The sequence below is a fragment of the Myotis myotis genome, unplaced genomic scaffold (assembly GCF_014108235.1).
Source record: "Myotis myotis isolate mMyoMyo1 unplaced genomic scaffold, mMyoMyo1.p scaffold_m19_p_4, whole genome shotgun sequence".
Lineage (NCBI taxonomy): Eukaryota > Metazoa > Chordata > Mammalia > Chiroptera > Vespertilionidae > Myotis > Myotis myotis.
Window position 1 is genome coordinate 2,035,952 of NW_023416346.1, and position 10,971 is coordinate 2,046,922.

The window sequence follows — 10,971 nt, forward strand, 5'->3', positions numbered from 1 at the left end:
GCCCAAGATTGGAGAATTTGAGCACCAAAAAGCATATTGACTGCAAAGTAGTACATCTATTTATACACCAAATATTTTAAAAACTCTGAGTTCATAATAGCACTAAAACATAAAACCTCGAGTGCGGCCGGCACCTGGGGCGAGCGTACCTGCGGGCGAAGTGCGCGGCGGCGGCGGCGGGGAGCGGAGAGGAGCCGCCAGGCCTCGCTATGGCCGCAGCGGCAGCAGTTGGGCGCCCCCCCCCCCCCCCCCGCCCCGGCCGCAGTCATGAACTCCAACGTGGAGAACCTGTCCCCCCACATCATCCGTCTGGTGTACAAGGAGGTGAAGACCCTGATCACGGACCCTCCCGATGGCATCAAGGTCTTTCCCAAGGAGGAGGACCTCACGGACCTGCAGGCCACCATCGAGGGCCCTGAGGGGACCCCGAACCGGAGGCCTGTTCCGCATGAGACTCCTGCTGGGGAAGGACTTGCCTGCCTCGCCGCCCCAGGGCTACTTCCCGACCAAGATCTTCCACCCGATCGTGGGCGCCAACGGCGAGATCTGCGTCCACGCGCTCAAGAGGGACTGGACGGCTGAGCTGGGCATCCGGCAGGTGCTGCTGGCCGTCAAGCGCCTGCTGATCCACCCCAGCCCCGAGTCCGCCCTCAACCAGGAGGCGGGCCGCCTGCCCACGGAGATCCACGGGGGAGCAGGCGGGCCCAGCGGCGGGAGGCCCGAGGCCAGCCGCTCCCCGGCCAGGCAGCCTCGGCCTCCTCCACCGACCCCGCGGCCCCTGGGGGCCCCGGCGGGGCTGAGGGGCCCATGGCCAAGAAGCACGCGGGCGAGCGGGACAAGAAGCTGGCGGCCAAGAAGGCGGACAAGAAGCGGGCGCTGCGGCGGCTGTAGTGGCTGCTTCCTCCACACCTGCCCGACCCTCAACTCTGTCTCTAAGTTATTTAAGTTATGGCTGGGGTGGGGGAGGGGGGCACTGGGACCCGGATTTGTTTTTCCAAATAAAGTTGGAAAAGCAAAATAATAATAATAATAATAATTTAAAAAAAATAAAACCTCAGAAAATAAAATAAAATCTCAATGGTCACTTTTGGAGGCTGCTAGGACACCAACTTACTAATCAATTCATCAACTAATTGGCAGCAAAAAGAAAAAAATTAAACATTTATCCTGGCCCTAGCTGGTTTGGCTTAGTGGATAGAGTATCAGCCTGCGGACTAAAAGGTCCCGGGTTTGATTCCGGTCAAGGGCACATGCCCGGGTTGTGGGCTCCGTCCCGGGTTGGGGGTGTGCAGGAGGCAGCCGACCAATGATTCTCTCTCATCATTGATGTTTCTATTTCTCTATCCCTCTCCCTTCCTCTCTGAAATCAATAAAAATATATTTAAAAAATAAATAAATAAAAAACAAAAAAACATTTATCCTGCCTGTCTGTATTTCAGAGCAGCCAGAATTGATGAGAAAGTTCCTCATTATAAAGGAATTCAAACTCTGAAAGAATGACAGAACTGGAAAAGCACCATTTCGTGAAGGAGTGGTCTGGGTTATAGAAATGCTTTAATATCCTGACCTCAGTGGGTGTTGCAGAGCTGCAAAACATGTAATTATTCACCAGGCAGTTCACTTAGTTTTTGTGCATTTTATTGTAGGTAAAGTATACCTCAATTTAAGGATCTTACCTCAACTTAAAGATTATACCTCAATTTTTAAAAATCACCATTGTGCCCGGCCGGCGTGGCTCAGTGGTTGAGCATTGACCTATGAACCAGGAGGTCACGGTTTGATTCCTGGTCAGGACACAGGCCTGGGTTGCAGACTCTATACCCAGTGTGGGGCGTGCAGGAGGCAGCCGATCCATCATTCTCTCTCATCATGGATGTTTCTCTCTCTTTTCTTCTCCCTTCCTCTCTGAAATCAATAAAATATATATATATATATATATATATATATATATATATATATATATTTTTTTTTTTAAGTCACTATTGTGCCTTCCAGTGATGGGAAGTGCACAGCACCTATGAACTCTCCTTGCCAAAAAATTGAACCTGAATCTAACCAGGGCTCCAGATGTAACCACCATCTTACAGGAAATAAAGGGGACAAGGGACATGTTAAATGATACCAACGGGATCCAATCCGACAGATTTAGAACATGGCACATTCCACCGTGCAAATGGCATGGTTTCTGCGATGCATTCATGATATAAAAGAGAAAAGGAAGGGGGCAGAGGGCTATAGACTGAAAGAGACTTAAGAGACATATTAACCAAAGCAACACCTGGACTTTGTTTGGGTCTTGACTCAAGCAAACCAACAACCGGAAGAAGCCATCTTTGGGACAATCAAACAATCTGAACTCAGACTGAGTATGAGATGATATGAAGGAATTAGCATTGCTTTCACTAGGTGTGATGGTGCTATTGTGTTCTTTTTTTTTTAAAACATATTTTATTGACTTTTTTTACAGAGAGGAAGGGAGAGGGATAGAGAGTTAGAAACATCGATGAGAGAGAAACATCGATCAGCCGCCTCCTGCACATCTCCCTGGGGATGTGCCCGAAACCAAAGTACATGCCCTTGACCGGAATCGAACCCGGGACCCTTCAGTCTGCAGGCTGACGCCGGTTAGGGAGGTATTGTGTTCTTAAAGTCTGTAGCCTGGTAGATCTGTAAGTATTTATGGATGAAATGATGGGATTTGCTTTAAAATGCTCCCGTGGAATCAATGAAACAAGAAAGCCAAAGCAGCAATAACCGTTGAGGCTGAGTGATCGATGAGCTGGGACTCGTGTGGCTCTGCTTGGTATTTCTGTGGCTGTTATTAAGCTCCACACTCGCCTTCCATCCTCTGCCTTTGGACTCAGAGCCTGAGAGGCCGCCATTCACAATTCTGCTTCGCCAGCGGCTCCTTGGTAGACTCCGTCTATAGGGGGCGCTAGAGAGACTGCGCGGCTGGAGGAGGGCGAGGAACCCCACTTTCGAGCTGACTCCGGCGCTCACACGCCCAGTCTCATCAGAAACACCAGCGTGAGGTGAGCGGCGCCCCCTCTTCTCAGGTCTGGGGTCCAGCCCCGTGGAGCCCTTCCTCCAAGCTCCTAAATTGTACTCATTATATTCACTCCCCCCGCCCCCCCCCCGCCCTCCGGCCCTGGGGGAGGAGAGCTCCTGGCGATCACTCTCTCTAGGATGCCTCACCTACCTGCTTTCTGCCCACTGAACAGTCTTCGTGTGTAATCGTGTCTGTGCGCGTAGCTCATGTGGCTTCTGCCTCCGGCCTGGCTCCGACTCCCGCCAGCATCGGGGTGAGCGGCCGAGTCACTCCCCAGCCTTCCCGGGGGCCACATTGGGGCTCTGTGCGCCAAGGTGATAGGAGCAGGGACAAGGGGCGGGGGTGGCATGACAATGTTTGCTTCACAGCCAAATGCCCTTTATAAGAAGTTAATTTCTAATGACACAAGCAGCCATTATCCTGGCAAGACGCTTGGGTATGAAGCATAAGGGTAAGTCCTCTGGGTCACCATCCCCAATCCTAGCCCTCCTCTGCCTTCCTCCCCCCAGGGAGCAACTGTTACCCTCATCACTTCCATGCGCCGTCCTGCATATGTGCTTCCTAAAACACATGTGGCATGATTTTGTACCTTTTATTTTGTTTTAACTTGATAGTATACATATCTCTTTGCAATTGCTTTATTCACAAAAACAGCTTGCCTTGGAAGGTATTCCATATTAGGACACACAGATCCACCTCATTTTTAAAAAATTAATTAATCAGTTTTTACAAAAATAGATTTTATTGACTTCAGAGAGAGGAAGGGAGAGGGAGAGAGAGATAGAAACATCCATGATGAGAGAGAATCATCGATCTGCTGTCTCCCGCACACCCCACATGGGGGTCAAGCCTACAACCCGGGCATGTGCCGTGACCAGGAATCGAACCATGACCTCCTAAGTTGTAATAATTATATTCTCTTTCAACTGGTTCACGGGTTGATGCTCAGCCACTGAGCCACGCCAGCTGGGCTCCATTGATTTTTAGAGAGAGTGGAAGGGAGGGGGGGAGAGAGAGAGAGAAACATCGATGTGAGACACATGGATTGGTTGCCTCCCACATGCACCCCGACCAGGCCAGGGATGGAACCTGCACTGAGGTAGATGCTCTTCATCGGAACCAAACCAGTAACTCTTCAGTCTGAGGGCCGATGTTCAATCCACTGAGCAAAACTGGCCAGGGCTATTTTGTTTGGTTTATTCATTGATTGATTAATTTTTAGATTCCACATATAAGTGAGATCATATGGTATTTGTCTTTCTGTGTCTGACTTATTTCACTTAGCGCACTACCCTCCAGGTCCATCCATGGTGTCACAGATGCCAATCTTTCCGTCTTTTTTATGGCTGAGTAATATTCCATTGTATAAATGTCCCACATCTTCTTTATCCATTCATCCATCACTGAACGCCTATGTTACTTCCATATCTTGGCTATTGTAAATAATGCTGCAGTGAACATAGGGCTGCATATATCTTTTGAATTAGTGTTTTTGTTTTCTTCGGATAAATACCCAGAAGTGGAATTGCTGGACCATATAGCAGCTTTATTTTTAATTTTTTTAGGAACCTCCATACTGCTTTCCATAGTGGCTGCACCAATACAATCTCACCAACAGTGCACGAGGGTTCCCTTTTCTCCACATCTCACCCACACTTATTTGTTGATGTATGGATGATAGCCGTTCTGACAGCTGTGAGCTGACATCTCATTGTGATTTTAATTTGCATCTACCTAATTAGTAACAGAGTATCTTTACATGTTTTATCAGTCTATTCAGGCCCTCTGCCCATTTTTTAATCAGATTATTTGTGGTTTTGGTGTTAAATTGTATGAGACCTTTTGATACTTTGGATATTAATCCCTTATTGGGTGTGTCATTTGTGAATACCTTCTCCCATTCAGTAGATTGACTTTTCATTTTGTTGATTTTTTTTTTTAAATTGATTTCTTACAGAGAGGAAAGGAGAGGGATAGAGAGCTAGAAACATCGATGAGAGAGAAACATCCATCAGCTGCCTCCTGCACACCCCCCCCACTGGGGATGTGCCCGCAACCAAGGTACATGCCCCTGACTGGAATCGAACCCGGGACCCCCCAGTCTGCAGGCCGAGGCTCTATCCACTGAGCCAAACCGGCGAGGGCTGATTTTTTTTTTTTTTTTTTTTTTGGCTGTGCAAAACCTTCTTAGTTTGATGTAGTCCCATTTGTTTATTATTTCTTTGTTTCCCTTGCTGAAGGAGCTATATCAAAAAAGTTATTGCTAAGAGTGATATCACAGTTTACTACCTATGTTTTCTTCTAAGTGTTTTATGATTTCATGATTTCAGGTCTAACATGTAAATCTTGACTCCATTTTCAGGTTATTTTTGCATATGGTGTAAGAAAGTGGTTCAGTTTCATTGTTTTTGCATGTATCTGTCCAGTTTTGCCAACACCATTTATTGAAGAGACTGGCTTTACCCCACTGTATATCCTTGCCTCCTTTGGTATATATGTATTAATTGATCATATACGTGAGGATTTATTTCTGGGCTCTCTATTCTATTCCATTTATTTATATATCTGTTTTCATGCCAGTACCACAGTGTTTTGATTATTGTAGCTTTGTATTATAGTGTGATTTCAGGGAGCATGATACCTCTCACTGTGTTCTTTCTCCAGATTTCTTTGGCTATTTGGGGTTTTTTTGGTTCCATATAAATTTTAGGATTAGTTCTAATTCTGAGAAGAATCCCATAGGTCATTTGATAAGGATTGCATTGAATCTGTATATTGCTTTTGGTAGTAAGGACATTTAAACAATATCAATTATGGCAATCCATGAGCAAGGTATATTCTTCCACTGATTTGTATCATGTTCAATTTCTTTTTTCAATGTCTTTTTTAAAAATTGAATTTATTGGGGTGACATTGGTTAATAAAATTATATAGTTTCCAGGTGTACAATCCTATAATACAGCATCTGTATATTACATTGTGTGTTCACCACGCCAAGTCCAGTCTCCTTTCATCACCATTTATCCCTCCTATAGTCTCTTCTACCTCCCCCCACCTCCCTTTCAGTGTCTTTTTTATTTTTTATTGATTTCAGAGAGTGAGAGGGAGAGAGAGATAGAAACATCAATGATGAGAGAGAATCATGGATTGGCTGCCTCCTGCCCACCCCCTACTGGGGATTGAGCCCGCAACTGGGGCATGTGCCCTTGACTGAAATGGAACCCGGGACCCTTCAGTCCACAGGCCGATGCTCTATCCACTGGGCCACACCTTTTCAATGTCTTAACTTTTCAGAGTACAGGTCTTTCACCTCTTTGGTTAAATTTATTCCTAGGTATTTTATACTTTTTGATGCAGTTGTAAATGGGATTGTTTTCTTCATTTTCTCTCCTGATCTTTTGTTCTTGGCATATAGAAACGCAACAGATGTCTATATATTGATTTTGCATCCTGCAGCTTTACGGAAGTCATTTCATCCTAATAGTTTTTTTGGTGCCGTCTTCAGGGATTTCTATGTATAGTATCATGTTCTCTGCAAATAATGAGAGTTCTACTTCTTCCTTTCCAATGTGGATGTCTTTCTTTGCTTCCTTTGTCTTGTCTGATCGCTGGGGCTAAGAGAATGCGTATTTTAAAACTTGTATTCGGTGTTAAAAATATGTCCTCCAGGATGTAGGTCTCATTTACAAACTGTGATACTGTGATTTACGAGAAATATATATTTGATCTTCGTCCTGGTTCCTGGCTGAGCTCCTAAACCCTTGGAATTTCCTGAATTGCGGAACAGCAGAGGTGTCTTTTGTTATGTCAATGAGGCGCCTTTTGGCCAGAACCTCGGGCTGGGGCCTCCTTGGTTGTGGAGCCAACCAGGTGACTATAGGGGACCCTTCAGTCCCACCCCCTGCCCTGGGGAGAGGAAGGGGCTGGAGGTGGGATCAGTCACCAGTGGCCCATGCGTTCGTTGGTCAATCAGCCTAGGCAGTGAGGCCTCCACAAAGCCCCCCAAAAAGGACAGGGTTCACCGAGCTTCCGGTTGGCGAACATGTGGAGGTTTTTGGAGAGCGGTGCCCCTGGAGAGGGCACGGAGGCCCCTCGCCCTTTCCCACACCTCGCCCTGTGCTCTCTTCCTTCTGGCTGTTCCCGAGTCATATCCTTTCATAAGAAACCGGTGATCCAGTAAGTAAATGTTTCTTCGACTTCTGTGAGCTGTGCTAGCAAAGTCATGGAGCCCCAGCGGGGAGGGGGTCGCCGAGACCTAGCCCGTGGGTCAGAAGCATGGGGGTTCGGGACTGGGGCGGTCTAGTGGGATTGAACCAGAATCTGTGGGGTCTCCTGCGACATCCAGGTGGACAGTGTGAGTATTGAGCTGGGTCCCTCGACATCCTGCTGGTGTCTGCGTGTTCTTGGGGGTGGGGGTGGCCTGCGTGTACTTAGGAGCTGGGGCCTGGAATCCCAGAGTTTGTGTCGGTGAGATGGAGTTGCTACATGCCCCCGATTCATCGAAACATACAGTTTGGGAAGAGAAAGTGTGAAAAGATGGCAGGGTTTAGCAAGAGTTGTTCATCTTGTAGACCAGTGGTTCTCAACCTGTGGGTTGCGCCCCCTTTGGGGTTCGATCGACCCTTTCACAGGGGTCGCCTAAGACCATGGGAAAATACATATATCATTACATATTGTCTTTGTGATGAATCACTAGGCTTTCATTATGTCCAATGTGTAACAATGAAATTGGGGGTCACCACGCCATGAGGACCTGTGTTAAAGGGGCGCGGCATGAGGAAGGCTGAGAACCGCCGCTGTAGACAGTGTCACCCAATGGGCTGGAGGGTGATGATCCGGCTGTGTCTTCGGTGTTGAGTGCCACCGAGCGTGTCGGGTGGATCCAGGGCCCACAGCTCACTCCCTCGCAGTGACAGGGGCTTTGTTCTATGGCGTCCGGACAGCGCGGAGGGCATTCCCTGGGCTACACAGCCGGGTGGTGAGCTGGGGGAAAGCCTCTGGGAGGAGTTTTTGCCCAGAGAAGGGGGACTGCCCGGCTCCCCCTCGAAACACCGAGTGGAACAGCCCAGATGGAGCAGCTGATAGTGCTGCGTCTGCGGCGGGCGGCACTGGCTGTACAGAACCGACATGGCCACCGGCCCAAAGTGCCTCTTGCTCTGGGGAAGGGGGCCTTGCCCGCGGGCACTCACGCACCTTCTGCTGCAAAACCCGCCAGCAGCTCTGGAAGCCTGGCGTTTCCTGTCTCAGTCCCTCTGGCCTGGCCTTACAGATGCTGATAGAAACATCAGGTTCATTAACAAGAGAATGGGAATAGGCAGGGGGGAGGGGAGGGGCTCTGCCCAATGAGGTGGAACCTTGTGAAAGGTTAGGAGGAAATAAAAGGGAATAGATCGAATGTTGGGAGAGGCGAAGAGGAGACAGAAAAGAGAGGGTGACAGGACGTGTCCCGACAGGGCGGCCATCTGTAGATGGTTGTTAAGAAATGGGCTAAATATGCCAAAACCGGTTTGGCTCAGTGGATGGAGCGTCGGCCTGCGGACTGAAGGGTCCCAGGTTCGATTCCGGTCGGGGGCATGTACCTGGGTTGCGGGCATATCCCCAGTAGGAGATGTGCAGGAGGCAGCTGATCGATGTTTCTCTCTCATCGATGTTTCTGACTATCTCTCTCCCTTCCTCTCTGTAAAAAATCAATAAAATATATTTAAAAAAAAAAAAAAAAAAAAGAAATGGGCTAAATAAAATGGACGCTAATGTTAAAACAAAGGTTTCAGCACGACCTGAGGCCGGGCGGGCCCAAGGGATTCCCTGTTGTTCCCCCAATATTAAAGGGCCCCAATTATGTCTGCTCTGCTTATCCCAATGTGGACAGATTTTAAAAGTTGGAAGGAAAAAAATTGCAGCGATCCCTTGGGCCAGCAGCAGGTGTATTAGTCAAGCAAAAGATTGACAGGAGGGCCAGGGTCCTTCGGCTCCACCCCTCACTGGGGACCTGACGCAATTGCACACGCGTGGGTCAAGTGATCAGGGCTCCCTGACATGACACCCCACTGAGCTGTGGCACCAAAACCCATCGGTGAAGCCTTTGCTTGGGCTACAACTGGATTGAGAGAAAGTAAAACAATGAAACGGCCGATAGGCTTATGAAAGTCTAGGCCAGCATGGTGTAAAGTTTCTGAATTTAAAAAACATATTTATGTTTTTATTGATTTCCGAGAGGGAGAGAGAGAATCACTGATCGGCTGCCTCCTGCACACACCACACACGATGGAGCCCGCAACCTGGGCATGTGCCCTGACCAGGAATTGAACCGTGACCTCCTGGTTCCTAGGTCAATGCTCAACCACTGAGCCATGCCAGCCGGGTAACTTTCTGCATTTTTTATGGGAATGGATATTACATCTGGTTTAGGAGCCTCGGCCTGTGAAATCACAGCTTACTGTGCCGGGGTCCAGCCCCGGGGGCCCAGGGGTTCCCAAAGGTGTGGACGGAGTGGGCGAAGAAGGTTTTACACGGAGACAGCGCTCATAGCTCTCTAGCTCTCTTTAGTCTCCGTGGATCTTCCTGTGCCTGGCTGGGGCCACAGAGAGAGATCCAGAGGCAAGCTGAGCCTTTATTTTATAGTCAGAGGTAAACAAGGTAGTGGTTTCCATAGTTACACGGTTCTTGTGAGTTTCACTTGTTTTTGTTCTTGCTGCACTTCCCTCAGCCCATTAGCTTCCCAGGTAAGATCTAGGGAGCGTCATAAGGTCAAGCCTAAATATGCTAAGAGGACTGTGCCCTCTAAGCTGGGACTTGTTTGTGACTTTGCCAACAGGTCAGTCTGAGGCTTAACCCTATAGCGGCTCCCCACATTACTGATGAAGCCCGAGGAGGCTACACTTAGGAAGGTGGGTTGGTGGAAATCGGGTAAAAAGTGTGCGGGAGAATCGGGATGCTTGAACAGCGTTATGTGAAGTGGTTGCATCTTTTTTTTTTTTTAAATTGAGGAATGATTGACATACAACATTATATTAATGCCGGGTGTGCAGCATAAGGATCCAGCATTTGCATGTGTTGGGAAACGCATCTTTATCTGACTGAGGAATGTTCCCTTACCTTCTATCGTAACACAGGCATGCAAACCTGCCCTGCAAGCCGGCTTAATGGGGGTGCTGATGGGAACCAGGAGGATTGCTGGGCCCACACAGTGTGGGTAGAAGCGGCGGGAAGGGGGGAACAGGTGCCCTGCGCAGTGGCCCTTTGTGGAGCTTGCACTGGGGTTTATGCCAAGAGCCCATGAGCCTCCCAGTCATGACCGCTGGTCTTCGGACGAGAGAAGTTCCATGGGAGGGATATTTACTACCTTGTTATTGGACATTATTAATGGGAGGACACGAAGTGCTCTCAAAACCTGAAATAGCCACAATGTCTGGGCTGAGGTTGGAGAAGTGCCCTGGTGGGGATTCCGGGGCCCAGAAGATGCCACGATCACGTGGAAATGGTTTTATAGGGGACCGTGCTGCCCGGGAACGTGAGGCACGCGAGGCAGGGATGCCCACGAGCAGGGATGCTCGTGCCACGTGGACAGTGCCGTGTAAATGGCTTTCTACTGGTTTATGGACAGGGTGCCAAGGTGAATGGACAGCGTCCTGTTTGGATCGCCACCACGCCGAGGAAGATAAAACAGGTCGGCCTGGTCCTAGCCGGTGTGGGTCAGTGGCTAGAGCATCAGCCCGCAGACTGAAGGGTCCTGGGTTTAATTCCAGTCCAGGGCATGTACCTGAGTTGCAGGCTCGATCCCTGGCCCTGGCCAGGGCATATGCAAGGGGCAACCAATTGATGTGTCTCTCTCACATCCATGTGTCTCTCCCCCTCCCTTCCACTCTCTCTCAAAATCAATGGAAAAATATCCTCGGGTGAGGATTCACAACAACAAAACAACA

The 10,971-nt window shown here is 48.7% G+C and overlaps 1 pseudogene; it reads left to right on the forward strand.

The window, feature by feature from the left end:
• The first annotated feature begins 266 nt into the window (after positions 1 to 266).
• LOC118654766 lies at positions 267 to 985 on the forward strand (annotated as a pseudogene).
• Positions 986 to 10,971: the final 9,986 nt, after the last annotated feature.